Source organism: Leucoraja erinacea, chromosome 13 (assembly GCF_028641065.1).
Source record: "Leucoraja erinacea ecotype New England chromosome 13, Leri_hhj_1, whole genome shotgun sequence".
NCBI lineage: Eukaryota > Metazoa > Chordata > Chondrichthyes > Rajiformes > Rajidae > Leucoraja > Leucoraja erinaceus.
In genome coordinates, this window is record NC_073389.1 from 24,462,462 (window position 1) to 24,480,149 (window position 17,688).

Consider the following 17,688-nt stretch of genomic DNA (forward strand, 5'->3'; position numbering starts at 1 on the left):
GAAGGGGAATTGAGGAGGACAAGATTCAGATGCCTGTAAAGAATTTTTACCATAATTTAATTCTAAATTACCAATTTCTGATTGCTGCACGTTTCTGGGTTCCCCAGCTGTGTAAAAATCATCCAAGCATCAAGCCTTTCAAATCTCTCCAAGACTTGGTATGTTTTGTTTAAGGTCACCTCTACACTCAATAATGAAGGCAAATCCACTCAATTTTTCCTCAAGAGCAATCACTTTAACCTAGTAATCAATCCAGTGAACTTTTCTTTCACTCCCACTTTTTTAGGCAAGGACAAAAAATCTGCATACATCACTCCAAGTATAGATCTCCAAAGGCCTTGACTGAATCAGTCTGAAGCAGGGTGCTGACGTGAAACATCACCTATCCCTGTTCTCCAGAGATGCTGTTGAATTACTCCAGCACTTTGAGTGTTTTTTTCTTTACTACAGTGCTAATCATTGGAATAACATTCAATTTTTGCACAATTACCTCTTATGCAGCACTTAAGTGAATACTCTTTGATATTCCAAATACATTATGCCCATTATCTTCCATTCATCTGTTACAATAGCTGCAACCACTGAATTAGTCAAATCTAATTTGAAAAACCTGCAGATATTGGAGATGCAAAATAAAAAGAGGAAGTACTAGAAATACTGTAGGTGGGACAGCATCTGTGAAGCGAGAAACAGAGTCACATCAATGTCCTTCTTCTACTTGAGAGGCATAGCGGTAGTGGTGCTGCCTTACAGCGCCAGAGACCCGGGTTCGAACCTGACATCGGGGGCTGTCCATATGGGGTTTGTACATTCTCCCAGTGGCCGCGTGGGTTTTCTCCGGGTGTTCCGGTTTCCTCCCATACTCGAATGCAAATTGTACCCAATGTGAAGGATAATTTTAGTAGAAGGGGTGGTGGTTGGTGTGGGACTTGGTGAGTCGTAGGGCCTGTTTCCACGCTGTATCTCTACGTAAAGTCCAAAGTCTTCATCAGAACTTCTACCAATTCTGACCAAAGGTCATTGACATGAAAAATTAACTATGTTTGCCTCTCCATAGATATGCCTGGCCCACTCAGTTCCGAGTCAACCTCACTCATAGCCCTTCTCCACTGGGGCGGATTTTCTTGTGTGAAGAGTCACACTTACACAATATTCTCTTAACACCCCTCCCCCAACCCAAATCTTCATCAGAAATCGGAGGTGAAAGTAAGCGGGCACTGACAAATGGGAAGGATAAATGCGAAGTACCTGATGAAATTGGCCAGCGGACATTCCAATACATTGGCAGTGTCAACAATATCACATTACCGGAAGAAAAAAATAATGTACTTTCACCCTTGCTGGAATAAATGACAAAAGATTTACGCCCAATTCATTGCTACCTGACATCCTGAGTTTTTTTTAACACTTAATTTTAATTTCAAAATTCCAGAGTAGAGCTATGCTGCATAAAAACAGGCCTTTCAGCCCAACGTCCATGCCGACAAAGATGGGACTCTGGGCTAGTCCCATTTGCCTGCTTTAGCCTAAAACCTTGAAACCCTTCCTAATCATATTTCTGCCCAAATGGCTTTTTACAGTCATCGTTGTAACCGAAAGCTTCCTCTGGCAGCTCGTTCCAGATACCAGCTGCCCTCCGAATGAAAATGCCCCGAGGTCCCTCTTAAATCTCTCCCCACACCTTCTCTGCAATTTTGTTCCATTTCCAATTAAATTGTTACAATTTGATTCAATTGTTGAACTGTGTTGACACCCTCTCTCCGAAACCTATCCAGAAAAATAGGTAGCAGTATCGAGGACCTCCGCAAAAAGTATTTCCAATTAAATTGTTACAATTTGATTCAATTGTTGAACTGTGTTGACACCCTCTCTCCGAAACCTATCCAGAAAAATAGGTAGCAGTATCGAGGACCTCCGCAAAAAGTATCTAAAACGTCGAATATTTTTCGACTGCGATTTGAGACTTCAGTGAAAAGTCTGCATCAAGACCCCTGATAGATATGCCTATAAACACTCAGACAAATCTAAACGACACTAAACAACCCACACTACTCCATATACAATCGATCTCCGCAGCAGCAGTTCGCTACTCCTCAGCTAAGTCATCTTCCACCACACGCCGACACATCTTAACGCAAACCTCTTTCCCGTTAAAAACTTAACTTTGTTTACTGCGCAGATGCTGCACAATACAGCGTGCAGCCAGGCAACACGACTTCATTCATTCTGGAAAACTGCCGAGTACGGACGTGCACCAGGGCGGCGAGAATCCCCACCGCTGCCAAGTTAACACTTAAAATCCACAGTACTGCAAATGTTTGAAAGACTCTGTGAGAGACGGGCACACTTTCAAATCAACTCGATTTTACGTGGCACACAATTTCCAAACATAATCTTGTAAGCGCACTGCTATCACTCTAAATAACAGACCAATCCCGCATGATACACAAATGATTCTCATCGAGCTCCAGTACAGTCCTTCGTATGAAGAACGGGGGAGAGAGCGATAGAACGTCCATTTCTTTCACGCAAACCACAGCCTTGTTTACTGTAACTCAAACCGGGATAATTATTCACGAATCGAGTAAGTGACCTTAGCGACCAAGTGACCGCTGCATCACAAAACGTTGGATATAAGTGACCAACGAGTTTCACAAAAAACAACCGAACATGTTTGCATTGTTAAAGAAAAAAAACACGTATCGCTGTGTGGATCACCGCAAAACTGCGAGCTACAGATATCCGTTACGATGTTTTTTTTAAGCGGGAGATAGTTATCATGCTGGTTCTTAGTTTCAGTTCGCAGCGCGGCCAGACAGGAGTCCCTCTTGCGCTGGATAAAGATCTGTACTGCCACCCAACCTCCGTCATAAGTCCGACATGCTTCCTGCTGATTACAGAAGCAAGCTGTCTTTTATGACCCATGATAAATTTACAGACCACGCTTCATTTAAATACAGTGGAACATGCGGTTCCCATCAAGTCTGTTGCACTAACTCTAGTCAACAGTCGTTTGATGTACCGTATTCTTCATTAATTTCCCCAACTTTTATCTGAAACACTGCGAGGAAGCGTAATCACTGTAATGTTTGAACTTGTTCCTCCTTTGTACGGAATCAGAGCCCCTTTGTATGAGCCCCAACACCACAAAGCTGGTTTTAAATAGAGTATGTAAGTGGATTCACATTTTTGTTTGGAGTACATGCTTTTTCCCGTCACAAATAAATATCCCTTGTCGTCTGGTCCCTTCGGTGTAGAAAGTTTCATGCACACAAAACCGCATACGTGGGGTGGGTTTGCTCTACTCTAGTTTAACTAACATGTACTGACCCACGAGTAGCGCTTGGTAATGGAACAAAGTGCTTCGCCGCCGGAAGGCGGAACACACACAAGGCGACGCAATGTTTTTGTGTTTAAATGCTAATTAACACAACACACCATGTTATGGAATAAAGTATATTTCAAAGGATGAAGCGAGCAAACTCAAGGAGCAAGTCAGGCCAATCAATCTACTTTTGATACGATGTTCACATTTTTAAGAAAGACAGTTGGCCTGAGTTGAAGATAGATCCTACGTATTCGACCAGCGCAGTGTTAAAATAACTGATGTTAAACCCTGAACACGATGAAAAGAAACAAAGCTATTTAAAAAAAAAGCAGCATAGTTGCGTGGTGTTGTGAAAGTGAACCACGCCAGTAGTTTAATTACATTGCAGTGTGTAGTGTGCACAACAAGTGAAAATGACTATGCTTATTAGCGACGTGTTTAGATTATCTGCTACAATTAAACATAGCGAGTCGCTGACACGTCTATTCCCTGCAATATGAACACGGGTAATTGCATCCCACAGGTGAATTAACTCCCTCGGCTACGTTTGCGGCTCACACAGTCACAATATGTCACATTTCGGTTATAAAACAGGAATTTAAGGAGAGCGAGGATGAAACACAATTTAAAATGCAATGGTCACGTTTATGCTTACCTTAATTTTTTTTAATCAACGTGCGTGAGTGTAGGTCACGCGGTTTATGGTTTGCTCTGCAATGTGTAGCTGAATACAAGTGCGGGTTATTTACGTTTAGCGCACTCGGGGCTGGAGAGCCGGGTCACGCCTCAAGGGAGCTGCTGAAAGCACGTGACGTGTGCTCCAATTTCACCGCCTGACCCCCAACACAGCTGGCTGCACCTCATCGCAGCGGGAGTCCCTTCAAACTTCCCTCCTTTTTTTACATTTTAAAAGGGACAATACATCTAACTTTTAAAATAATAAATAGATGCGTCAATTTTCTTTTTCCAGGGCCCCTTCAAGGATCCTGGAAAAGATAACACCCTATTAAAAAGGAGTGTTTTAAAAAAAACCACACACACCCTTACGTAAATGATAAAGAAAAGCACGAAGAGAATAAATAAAACAGTGACATGTTGTTGGGTTATTCTACCTCTATGGGAAACTGTTATATTCTACTATTTCAAAACTCCCCGTCAGATCCTTTAAATCGCAGATCTGTTAAACTTTTAGAGCAGATGTCGTGCGAATCTTACAGGCTCCATAATTACCATGTAATTTGTGGGATGCTAGAAATACGTACAAAGGGCTCTGTGTGCTTTACACTCTTTTTCATTTAATTAACAAAAAAGATTCAAATACTATCCGCGGTCCGAGCAAATTGAATCGCACTGTACAATAAAATGTATTGCGCAGACTGGGAGATGGTGGCTTGTAGAATTTGTTTCGATAAGGGATGGTGCAGCAACACCCTTACATTTACAATGTTCTTGCTTGAGAGTTGGTTTGTCTTATAAACAATCATTTGCCTGACAGTGGATCATCTGAAACAACAAAATCGTATCGACACAATTTCGTCACAGTATTAAATATTGTTTGTTGCGAAAATGACATCTAACACCACGGTGTTGATAATGACACAAGATAATGCAGGTGTTGGAATCCTGAGCAAAATGTCAAGTGCTGGAGTAACTCAGCGGGTCATACAGCGTCAGTGGAGTGAATGAACAAACGATGTTTTGGTCAGGGCTCTTCTTCAGACTAATTGTAGGGGGGTTGGGGGAGGGGGAGATAAGCTTGAGATGGGACAAAGCCTAATAAGGAGCAGGTGGATAGGGGGAACAGGGAAAAGAGAAAAGAGAGACAATAGGGGGAACATTACTTGAAACTGCGGATTCAACGTTCATTCCATTGGGTTGTAGGCTACCCAAATGGAATATGAGGTACTGTTCTTCCAGTTTGCATGTGACATCAATCTAGCAATGGAGGAGCTCAAGGACAGAAACATAGAAACATAGAAAATAGGTGCAGGAGTAGGCCATTCGGCCCTTCGAGCCTGCACCGCCATTCAATATGATCATGGCTGATCATCCAACTCGGTATCCTGTACCTGCCTTCTCTCCATACCCCCTGATCCCTTTAGCCCCAAGGGCCACATCTAACTCCCTCTTAAATATAGCCAATGAACTGGCCTCAACTACATTCTGTGGCAGAGAATTCCAGAGATTCACCACTCTCTGTGTAAAAAATGTTTTTCTCATCTCAGTCCTAAAAGATTTCCCCTTTATCCTTAAACTGTGACCCCTTGTTCTGGACTTCCCCAACACTGGGAACAATCTTCCTGCATCTAGCCTGTCCAACCCCTTAAGAATTTTGTAAGTTTCTATAAGATCCCCCCCTCAATCTTCTAAATTCTAGCGAGTACAAGCCAAGTCTATCCAGTCTTTCTTCATATGAAAGTCCTGACATCCCAGGAATCTGGTGAACCTTCTCTATACTGCCTCTATGGCAAGAATGTCCTTCCTCAGATTAGGAGACCAAAACTGTACGTAATACTCTAGGTGTGGTCTCACCAAGACCCTGTACAACTGCAGTAGAACCTCCGTGCTCCTATAGAGCAGTATAGGAATGGGATGGGGGATTAAAATGAATTAGCAACCAGGAGCTCAAGCAGGTTTTGGCGGACAGAGTGCAGGTGTTCAACTAAATAGTCGCCAAGACTACGTTTGCTTTGGCCAATGTAAAGGAAGCCACATTGAGAGTACCAAATGCAGTAGGCAACACTGGAAAAGATGCGTGCAAACTTCTATCTCCCCTGGAGTTCTGGGGGTTCCTGGATGGAGTGGAAGTTTAGGGAGGAGGTGTCACATCTCCTGTGTTGTAGGGGCATGTGCATGGGAAGGTTGGGTGGGAAGGGATGAGCACACCAAGGATTATGAAGAGAGTGATCTCTATGGAAAGGGGAAGGGTAGATATGACTGTGGTATGATCACGTTGATAGTGGTGGAAAAGTTGGAGAATGATATATTGGATGAGGAGGCTGGTGGCAGTGCTTCCACACCTCGACAAAAAAATTCCTGAAATAGAATCCCAAATTACCTGGAATTTGATGGTATTTCCAGAAATTTTCAAAACTACTTCATGCGTGCTATTTGTTGTTGGGGTTTTTTTTTTTTTTTTTGCGGGCACACGTTAACAACACAAAGAAGAATTAGGCAAAACAGATCTATGTAACTACACTGTATCTGCCTACTTCTCTTACTCACTTGTACAATGTTATGCAAGGCAGCTTTCATTGACTCAAACAGCTTTCGTTGTCTTAGTTTTTTCAACCTGCTCCCATGTGTCATGTCTCATGCTCTGTCTCTCCCTCTCTCCCACCCATTTCCTAAAATTACCTGGGCACCCAGAATTTCCTGAATTTCCGGTAATATCCTTCAAAGTGGAAACACTGGCCAGTGGGGTGAAAGGTGAGCTAGAGCAGAACTGTGTGATTCTGAGACTGTGTAAGGATCCCATCCACATCAGCAGGGGTGAATGGATATTTACTGAAGAAAGAGGATGTCCTTGAGTGGAAAGCCTCATCTTGGGATCAGGTGCAGGAGGAATGGAGTTACTGAGAGTAAGGGATGGCATTCTTGCAAGAGGCATGGTGGGAGGTGGTGTAGTCAAAGTAGTTGTGGGAGGAGGTGGATTGGTAGAAGATGTCAGCCTTGGAATGAAGACAGAGAGATTGAGAAAAGGCAGAGAGGTGTCAGCGATAGTCCAAGTGAATTTGAGGGTAGGGTGGAAATTAGTAGCAATGTTGATGTAATCAACAAGTTCTGTAGTACAGGTGCATGAGGCTACATCACCAATGTAGCAGAGAATGTGTTGAGGATGGTGCTGGGATAGTTTGGAACAAGGGTTTCTTAGTTAAGAGAAACAGCTTGGGAACAGGCCCTTCGGCCCATTGAGTCCACGCTGACCATCACCCTATACACTAGTTCTACATCCCACATATTACAGAATCCTGCAATTTACAGAAGCCAATTAAACTACAAGCCTACATGTCTTTGAAATGTGGGTGGCAACCTGAATATCAAGAGAAAACCCATATGGTCACAGGGAGAACTTACAAACTTCACACCCATAGTCAGGATCAAACTTGGGTCTCTGGTGCTGAGGCAGCAGCTCTATTGCTGGGTCACTATACAACCCTTGTGTTGATGCTTTGATTATACTATACCAAGAGTCCGGTGTCCTGCTTCAATAACTACCACCCAGTAGCACTTGCATTCATTATAATGAAGTGCTTCGAGAAGTTGATTATGGCACAAATCAACACCTGCCTCAGAAATGAGTTTCAACATGGCTATTCCTACCACATGTCTATAGCAGATCCTATCTCACTACCTCTCCACTCTGCTCTGGAGCATCCAAATAACAGAAACACATACATCAGGCTACTGTTCATCGACTACAGCTCAACAGATAATGCAATCATCCCCATCAAACCAGGTCTCTGTCTGTCCCTTGGAAACTGAATCCTTGACTTTTTACCTCATCGGCAGACCTCAAACAGTGAGAATAGGTAACAACACGAGAGGAATAGATCTGGTAGATGCACAGAATCTCTTGCGAAGAGTAGGGGAATCGAGGACCAGAGGACATAGAGGACGTATGGAACAAGCTGCCAGAAGAGGTAGTTGAGGCTGGGACCATCCCAATGTTTAAGAAACAGTTAGCCAGGTACATGGATAGGACAAGTTTGGAGGGCCATGGACCAAGCGCAGGCAGGTGGGACTAGTCTGGCTGGGACATCGTTGGCGGTGTGGGCAAATTGGGCCGAAAGGCCTGTTTCCACATTGTATCACTCTATGACCATGAATATCTCCTCCTCACTGATCAACAACTCAGGTGCACCCTTGTACTTAGCCCCATTCTTCTTTCTTTATATGCCAAATTACAAATGGTGATGTGTCAGTGATATAGAACTCCTGGTTGTGTGGTGTTGCAACAACAACCTCTCGCTCAACAAAACCAAGAAAATAACCATGCACTTGTGAAAGGAAAGGTAGGGAGACCATGTGCCAGTTTTCATTGGTGGGTCAGTTGGGGAGAGAGTTGGCAGCTTCAAATTTATAGGCATTAAAATCTCGGCTGACAAGTCTTGGGTCCAGCATATGGATGGAATCACAAAGGTGGCACACAAGTGTATCTACCTTCCGAGAAGTTTAAAAAGACTCGGTGTATCAAATTTCTTAAGATGCGCTGTAGCAAGGATCCTGACTGATTGTATCATGGCCTGGTAGAGTAATTAAAATGCATAGAATGCAAGAGGCTGTAGAGAATGGAGGACCAGCCCGTTTCATCATCGTCACAGCCCTCCCCACCGTTGAAAGCACCCATAGTCAGGATTGAACCCGAGTCTCTGGTGCTGTGACGCAGCAGCTCTATTGCCATGGCATTGTATCGCCCTTGTGTTGATGTTTTGATTATACTATACCAAGAAGAGTATGGTGTCCTGTCTCAATAAGTACCATCCAATAGCATGAGGCACTCAAGGCAACAACATCGATTATTAAGGATCTCCACTGTCCAGGCCATGCCCTCCTCTCACTACTACTGTAGAGCAGAAGGTACAGAAGGTGGAAGACTCACGCTACCGTGTTTAGAAACTGCTATTTCTTACAACTATAATGTTCTTGAACTATCCTGCACAACCCTAATCCTACCTCAGCAACGGAACACTACGGACTATATCTTGCACCACCATGGACTTGTTTTCCAATTGCGTTTTTTGCACTAATCTTTTTCTTTTGCAGTCTTTTTATTTTTTTCCCCCTGTATCCATAATTTACGTACAATTTATGTTTTGTGTTGTCTGAGTCTATGTGGCTGTGATGCCGCTGCAAGCAAGATTTTCATTGTACCTATACCTCACCTTACTTGCGCAGATCATAATACACGACTTGTTCTTGTAGACCCTTTCAATGTTTTGAATTAGTCAATCTGTTCTTGATGTTGTTGATTATGAGTAAAATATCACTTAAGTCAACAGGTAAACTTCCTTCCTGTAGATGCACTGCAAGATTCACTATACCTGTCTAAATCCCTGAAATGACCAGTGAGCAAAAGTCACATATCTAATCTTACTTGATCGTGGTTATCACCAATAAAACAGCAAATAATCTATATTTTAATGCCATCAATGTGCCAAAATTATGAGAGAGATTGTTACAAGAGAACCTTTTGAGGGAGCAATACATTTAATACAAATAGATGAGGCTCGCACCAGGGTCTCTTCAATACCCCGCAACACTGCTCTCTCTCCCCATCCCCGCACTCGCAACAAGGGCAGTCCCCCTAGTCCTCACCTTTCACCCCACCAGCCGTCACATACAACAAATAATCCTACGTCATTTTCGCCACCTCCAACGTGACCCCACCACTCGCCACATCTTCCCATCTCCCTCAATGTCTGCCTTCCGCAAAGACCGCTCCCTCCGCAACTCCCTTGTCAATTCTTCCCTTCCCTCCCGTACCACCTCCTCCCCGGGCACTTTCCGTTGCAACCGCAAGAAATGCAACACCTGTTCATTTACCTCCCCCCTCGACTCCATTCAAGGACCCAAGCAGTCGTTCCAGGTGCGACAGAGGTTCACCTGTGTCTCCTCCAACCTCATCTACTGCATCCGCTACTCTAGATGTCAGCTGATCTATATTGGTGAGACTAAGCGGAGGTTGGGCGATCGTTTCGCCAAACACCTCCGCTCAGTCCGCAAGAACCTACCTGACCTCCCGGTGGCTCAGCACTGCAACTCCCCCTCCCATTCCCAATCCGACCTCTCTGTCCTGGGTCTCCTCCATTGCCAGAGTGAGCAACACAGGAAATTGGAGGAACAGCACCCCATATTGCGCTTGGGGAGCCTGCATCCGATGGGCATGAACATTGAATTCTCCCAATTTTGTTAGCCCTTGCTGTCTCCTCCCCTTCCTTAGCCCTCGAGCTGTCTCCTGCCATCCCTCAGCCCTCGGGCTCCTCCTCCTCCTTTCTCCTTCCTTCTCCCCCTATCAATCTGAAGAAGGGTTTCAGCCCGAAATGTTACCTATTTCCTTCGCTCCATAGATGTTGCTGCACCCGCTTAGTTTCTCCAGCACTTTTGTGTACCTTCGATTTTCCAGCATCTGCAGTTCCTTCTTGAACAATAAATTTAATCAAGCTGGTATAAATTCAGAAGCCTTTTTTTTCATGTATTGCAAGCAGTACAGTCTTGGAATAGGCTCTTCCTTCAGAAGACTGGCTGTGAGCCCTCATGTACCATATTCACACAGCAGAATTGGATTGAAAAATAAACCTCTGCTATCAGCACACAGCATTTAAATCACCCATTGAGCAAATATGATATGATCTCCTGATAATTGCCACAGACTCCATGGGTGAAGGGCCTGTTTTAGCATACTCATATGCCAAGTACGCCATCTTTCTTTTAAAACATAGATGCAAAGGGATGTTGGGTACTGGCTGCTCAAACCAAACATCCATGTTTATTAAATAAGATTGATACAGTTTGTACATCTAGTTAAATTCTTCCCATTCTTTAGTTGCACTTGTTGAGAACATTGCTTTTTTTGGCTGTCAGTGCATTCTTCCTGTGTGTTCTTTTCGTTTCCTGCAGACATTTTAATAAACTATGAAAGGATTTGAGCAATTAAATTCCATACCACTTCCCTTTTACTGAACAAGGAAAATATGTTCCTCGGTTAAAAGGAAACCAAACAGTAGAGGTGGAGCATGCAAACATGGGGTCGGAGTGGAGACGAAAGCAACAGATCTTTTCACGCCAATGCCTCTGCCACGACAATTACTGACCTTGTTAAGAAACCCAAAAAGCAATAGGTGGGTTTGAACTCAAAGCCTGAGCACTTTTTGTTCCATACATGTTACTTCCATAAAAGAAAAGAGAAGTATGCTTTGCAGGTTTTGCACAAATACATTCAAAGAGGTGTGCAATGCTTTAAATATTTTCTCTCAAACCATGTTCCCCTTTCCAACTCAATCATCCAATGTGGTATTTCAATCAAAGGTCACATTTTCTGCACTTTAAAACAAACTGCTAACTTTAGGTCCTTTAAGAGTAATTTCTTTATTGATTATTTAGTTGTTATCAGGCAACTGAATCATCCTACCACAATCAGAGAGCAGTGCTGAACTACCATCTACCTCTTTGATGACCCTCAGATTATCCTTGATCGGACTTTGCTGGCTTGACCTTGCACTAAATGTTATTCCCACCACGTATCTATACACTGTAAATTGATCCATGGTAATTCTCTCTGGTGAGGAGGGAGAATGGGTAGGAGGGGGAATAGAGGGAGAGGAGGGCAGTAGGGGAGGTGAGGAGGGATAGTAGGGGGGATAGGGGGTGAGGAGTGGGGGAGATGGAGGATAGAGGGGGGTCGGGAGGGGAGAGGAGGCGGGAAATTAGCTGTTGGGGGCTATGGATGAATGGTGGCATATTGCGTTGGGGGACCAAGCCTCCTGTGTGAACTTAGCCTAGTGTATTGTATTCCTGATGACTGGTTAACACAGAAAAGCTTTTCACTGTACCTCGGTACACGTGACAATAAACTAAACTGATTCCAGACCACCTGTGCTGCAGGCTTTATCTTTCTCCTGCACCTTATTCAGAATAAAGGAAGTTTGGTTTAGTTTAATTTAGTTTAGTTTAGTTTATTATTGACTCGTGTGTACCAAGGTATAGTGAAATCACCCCCAATACCATGTCCCCTAATTTTGCCCACTAATCTCCTATGTGGGACCTTATCAAATGCTTTCTGAAAGTCCAGGGACACTACATCCGCTGGCTCTCCCTTGTCCATTTTCCTAGTTACATCCTCAAAAAATTCCAGAAGATTAGTCAAGCATGATTTCCCCTTCGTAAATCCATGGTGACTCGGACCGATCCTGTTACTGCTATCCAAATGTGCCGCTATTTCATCTTTTATGATTGACTCCAGCATCTTCCCCACCACCGATGTCAGGCTAACTGGTCTATAATTCCCTGTTTTCTCTCTCCCACCTTTCTTAAAAAGTGGGATAACATTAGCTACCCTCCAATCCACAGGAACTGATCCTGAATCTATAGAACATTGGGAAATGATCACCAATGTGTCCACAATTTCTAGAGCCACTTCCTTAAGTACCCTGGGATGCAGACCACCTGGGCATTTATCAGCCTTCAGTCCCATCAGTCTAACCAACACCATTTCATGCCGAATGTGGATTTCCTTCAGTTCCTCCGTTACCCCAGCTCCTCTGGCCACTAGTACACCAGGAAGATTGTTTGTGTCCTCCTTAGTGAAGATGGATCTAAAGTACCTGTTCAACTCATCTGCCATTTCTTTGTTCCCCATAATAAATTCACCTTTTTCAGTCTTCAATGTTCCAACTTTGGGCTTAACTAATGTTTTCCTCTTCACATACCTAAGGAAGCTTTTACTATTCTCCTTTATATTCTCGGCTAGCTTGCTTTCGTACCTCATCTTTTCTCCCTGTATTACCTTTTTAGTTATCTTCTGTTGCTCTTTAAACATTACCCAATCTTCTTGCATCCAGCTCATCTTTGCCACGTTATACTTCTCTTTTATCTTTATACTGTCCCTGACATCCCTTGTCAGCCACGGTAGTCCCTTACTCCCCCTGGAATCTTTCTTCCTCTTTGGAATAAATTGATCCTGCACCTTCTGTATTATTCCCAGAAATACCTACATGCTTACTTTCATAATTATGTGTGAGCTGTTAAAATGTTTATTGATGTTCTACAGCAATCATTACCTATACTCATTTTGGAATTCTGTCATTTCTAACTTTCCAATAAAACAAAACTTTGTCGATAGCAAAACAAAATATAGTGCATTTATTTTAAGAAACCCATGAAAGCTCAATAGTAGTCGGATCACCAAAGTTTACAGAGCCATTGTTCAACTTGCAAATCTTCTGCCTCCCTGATCTTTCTGTCTTTTTTTTGTAAGGAAGTCTACAAAATATCTTTTTAAGAGCTGCTTTTAGAGTCTGAAAAGTAACTTTAAGCCCAGAATCCCTGTGTAGCTTGACACTAATTCTCTATGAGTTCAGTGTCCCTGCTGTTGTCCCTCCACCCCTCCATCTCCAATATATACACTAATAAAGAGAAAACCATACCAAAAAAAAAGAAATATGCACTGCAGATGCCCAACGGGATGCATCAACAACTTGGTTTGGTAACAGTTCTACCCAAGACTGCAAGCCATTCCAAAGAGTTGTGGATATAGCCCAGTCCATCACACAAAGCAGTCTCCCCACCTTTGACTCCATCTACACTTCATGCTGCCTTGGGAAATCAGCCAACATAATCGTGGACTTTTCTCACCCCATCATTTCCTCTTCTCCCCGCTCTCATCAAACAAAAGCTTGAAAACATGTACCACCAGATTCAGGAACAGCTTCCTCCCCGCTGTTATCAGACTACTGAACAGTTCTCCCATAAGCAACAGTATAATCTTGACCTTCCAACCCACCACATTGCAGTCCTTTGCCTTTTTCCTTCTATAACTGTAACGCTAAAAAGCTGTAACACTATATTCTGTGTTCTTGAAATTTTCTCTTTGCACTATCTATTGTGCTTGTGCAAGGCTCGTATAGTATGATTTAACTGCATACCATACACAGTTTTTCACTGTATCATGGTACATCTGACACGAATAAACCAATACCAATATCAAATAAGAAAGCTATCCAACCAAAACCAACATTGGGTAGTTCAAATTACAATTGTCCAAACTGAGTTTAAAATGGTGGCTGCCACCTCCTTATGATTATCAAATTTGGGATTACCAAAGCAGAATTTTTCTGAGTGATCACCCACATCATATACCAATCGTTGGGTAATGTAACTAACATAGGAGCAGGCAGATAAAACAAGAACCCATTTGATTTGTTCCACATGACAAATGTATCTAGTTTAATGCGGATAAATGTGAGGTTATCCACTTTGGTAGCAAAATCAGGAAGGCAGATTATTATCTAAATGATGTCAAGTTGGGAAAAGGGGAAGTACAACAGGATCTGGGGGTCCTTGTTCATCAGTCAATGAAAGTAAGCATGCAGGTACAGCAGGCGGTGAAGAAAGCAAATGGCATGTTGGCCTTCATAACAAAAGGAGTTGAGTATAGGAGCAAATAGGTCCTTCTGCAGTTGTACAGGGCCCTAGTGAGACCACACCTGGAGTATTGTGTGCAGTTTTGGTCCCCTAATTTGAGGAAGGACATTCTTGCTATTGAGAGAGTGCAGCGTCGGTTTACAAGATTAATTCCTAGGATGGCGAGACCTTCATATGCTGAGAGAATGGAGCGGCTGGGCTTGTATACTCTGGAATTTAGAAGAATGAGGGGATCTTATTGAAACATATAAGATTATTAAGGGTTTGGACACGCTAGAGGCATGAAACATGTTCCCGATGTAGGGAGAATCCAGAACCAGGGTAAGTTTAAGAATAAGGGGCAAGCCATTTAGGACAGAGATGAGGAAATATTTTTTCACACAGAGTTGTGAGTCTGTGGAATTCTCTGCCTCAGAGGGCAGTGGAGGCCGGTTCTCTGGATACTTTCAAGAGAGAGCTAGATAGGGCTCTTAAAGATAGCAGAGTCAGGGGATATGGGGAGAAGGCAGACGTGATACTGACTGGGGATGATCAGCCATGAATGGCGGTGCTGGCTCGAAGGGCGAAATGGCCTACTCCTCCACCTAATATCTATTGTCTATTAGAACAAAACATTTCAGAGAAGAAGTCACACATTAAGAAGCTTCTTCATATTGTGAAATATAGCACTGCTGCTGTGATAAAATCATACTTAATAATATTGACATGCAAATAAGATAACACATGGTGAAAGGAATTCCAGCAAATGCACGCTAAATCAGCTGATTTTATTTATCTGCAAATGCTCATTTTTCTGACTACTCAGTAATTATTCAGTTGTTGATTGACATGAAGTACTGGAGTAACTCAGTGGGTGAGGCAGCATCTCTGAAAAGAAAGGGTGGGTGAAGTTTTGGGTCGAGACCCTTCTTCAGACTGGAAGTAGAGGGAAGGGAACTGGAGGTGAGAAAAGGCCAGAACAAAGCAGGGCCCACAACAGATGATCAAGGAAGGGTGGAGCCCATAATGTGCTTGGGAGGGAATCTGAATGGCAGAATTGTTAACATAGTTCTGCAATCTGGGGATAGCCAGTTCAAGATGATGAGAATCTTCTCTAATTCTAGATTATTTGGCCGATTGGGGCTCTTTTGAACTAGTTCAGACTGGATTAATCCACAGTATAAAACATCCCAAATTTGATAGTAATTGGTAAAGTCACTGTGGTACACTGTGTACAAGTTAACTGATCTGGATAAAGAAAGAAACGTCACTGCAAAAGTAGAGTCTGTTATTCTGGTGTTGAATCCATGTAAAATAAATTTAGGGTTTTAGCATTAGGGATTAGGGAGTTGGACTGCTGGAACGAAGAACAAAGGGGAGAGATAAGACTTTGCCTTCCATCACAGTGAGGAGGTGTTGGAGACTCACTGTGATGGATGTTTATGTAAACTGTGTTAAGTGTGGGTCTTGGGTTTTTTTGTAATGTAAAATACTAGTAAATGTAATTTTGTTCAAACCTAGGTTTGAATGACAATAAATAGCATTCCAAGAAGGCAATTAAAGAACCACAACTTCCTGGGCCTGCTCTCATCTCACTGCTACTATTGGGAAGATGCAGCGGGCTGAGAATCATTACCTCCAGGTTAACACACAGCTTCTTCCCAGCAACTATCAGGCTCTTCATCTGCCCTATGCAACCCTAAGCATAACCCTACCTCAGCACCAAATTACTAAAGACTTTGTATAAGGTTGCACCTCATACTTCAGTTTGCACGATTATGATCCTGTTAACTAGAATAACTGATATGTTATTCCCTTATTGTTTATTATATATTTACTTGTTGTGTTGATGCATTAATGTGGCTGTAAAACTGTAGCAAGAATTTAATTGTTCTGTTCCAGGTGCATAACAGTGCATCAGTAGTAACTCTTGACTCCTACTTGGGATTGGGAAGTGCTATTGTAATTAAGATTAATAATTAATAATAATAATAATACATTTTATTTTCAGACGCCTTTCAAATCTCAAGGACACCTTACAAAGATTAACAGAAGGCAAAAAAACATATAGTCGGAGAAAAATAAATAATAAGGACATCATCAATATACAAATTAAAGATAGAAATCGCTCCAAAGACACAAAATCAAAAAAATCAAAAAACACAATGTGAAGAGAGAGCAGCGGCAACTAAAGCGCGCCAGTGTCCACTCTCCCTTCCGACAGCCATCTTGGACACAGACTAACATAGTAACTACACACAGAAAAATCATCCCCCCACAGTGGTTACCACTGTGGGGGAAGGCACAAAGTCCAGTCCCCAACCCCAGTTCTCCCAAAAGACAGGCCTATTGAGGCCACCGCTATTGGAGGCCTGATATTCCTGGCCGTTCTGGCCTAGTGGTGTTGCCCCGGCGTCGGGAGAGTCCTCTCAGCGGCTGGGCCACCTGGAACAGCCGCTTCCTAGCTGGGGATTGTCGGCTTCCGAAGCCGACAGGGACGCACCGGGTTGGAGCTCCCAGGCTCCCGATGTTAAAGTTCGCGCCGCCCGCTCCGTAGACCCGCAGCCCGGAGGTGTTGATCACGGCGGTCAGAGCTCACCGGAGCTCCAGCGCGGCGACCCAGGCAAGGCATCGCCCGCTCCGCTCCACGATAGCGCTCCACCGCTGTGCCGCCAACGAAGCCGAGGTGCTGGGCGGTCCCCGCCAGGAAACGGCGCTCCAAGCCCGCTGGAAGGCCACGAGGACTGGTCGACGGGCAGCCCGGAGAAAAAGCTGCCTCACCGACCAGGTAGGGACCTAGAAGTAAGATTACCTCCTTCCCCCCACATTAAGAAGTCTATTTCTCCTACAAACGAGAAACCAGACTTACTAAAAACTGAAAATAAATGGATTAAACGGACGGCTGCTGGTTAGCAGCCGTTCCCCAAGATGGCTCATCCTCCGCTTCTGTTGTACTCCATACTTTTTAATGACACTTCTGTGATACGCTAGGTACATTTTCCATTATTGTGAATGTTACAGCTAACTTCACGTCATCAGTTTGACCGAGGGTTCTTATTCCTGAACTATCATTTTGGATAGCAAATAGATCCTCACACAGAGAACAGAATAGATGCTGGGAGGCTATATCAACAGGCTAAAGAATCTCAAAGTACGGCCATAGTCTCAGGACAAGGTGTCAGACATTTAGGACTGAAATGAGGGGAAAAAAATGTTTTACTTAGTGCCTTGCATATTTT

At 43.4% G+C, this 17,688-nt stretch overlaps 1 protein-coding gene across 3 annotated transcripts in view; it reads right to left on the bottom strand.

Moving 5' to 3' along the window:
- bcor (BCL6 corepressor) overlaps positions 1–17,688 on the bottom strand; it is a 260,969-nt gene that overhangs the window by 188,376 nt on the left and 54,905 nt on the right. The window lies entirely within an intron of this gene.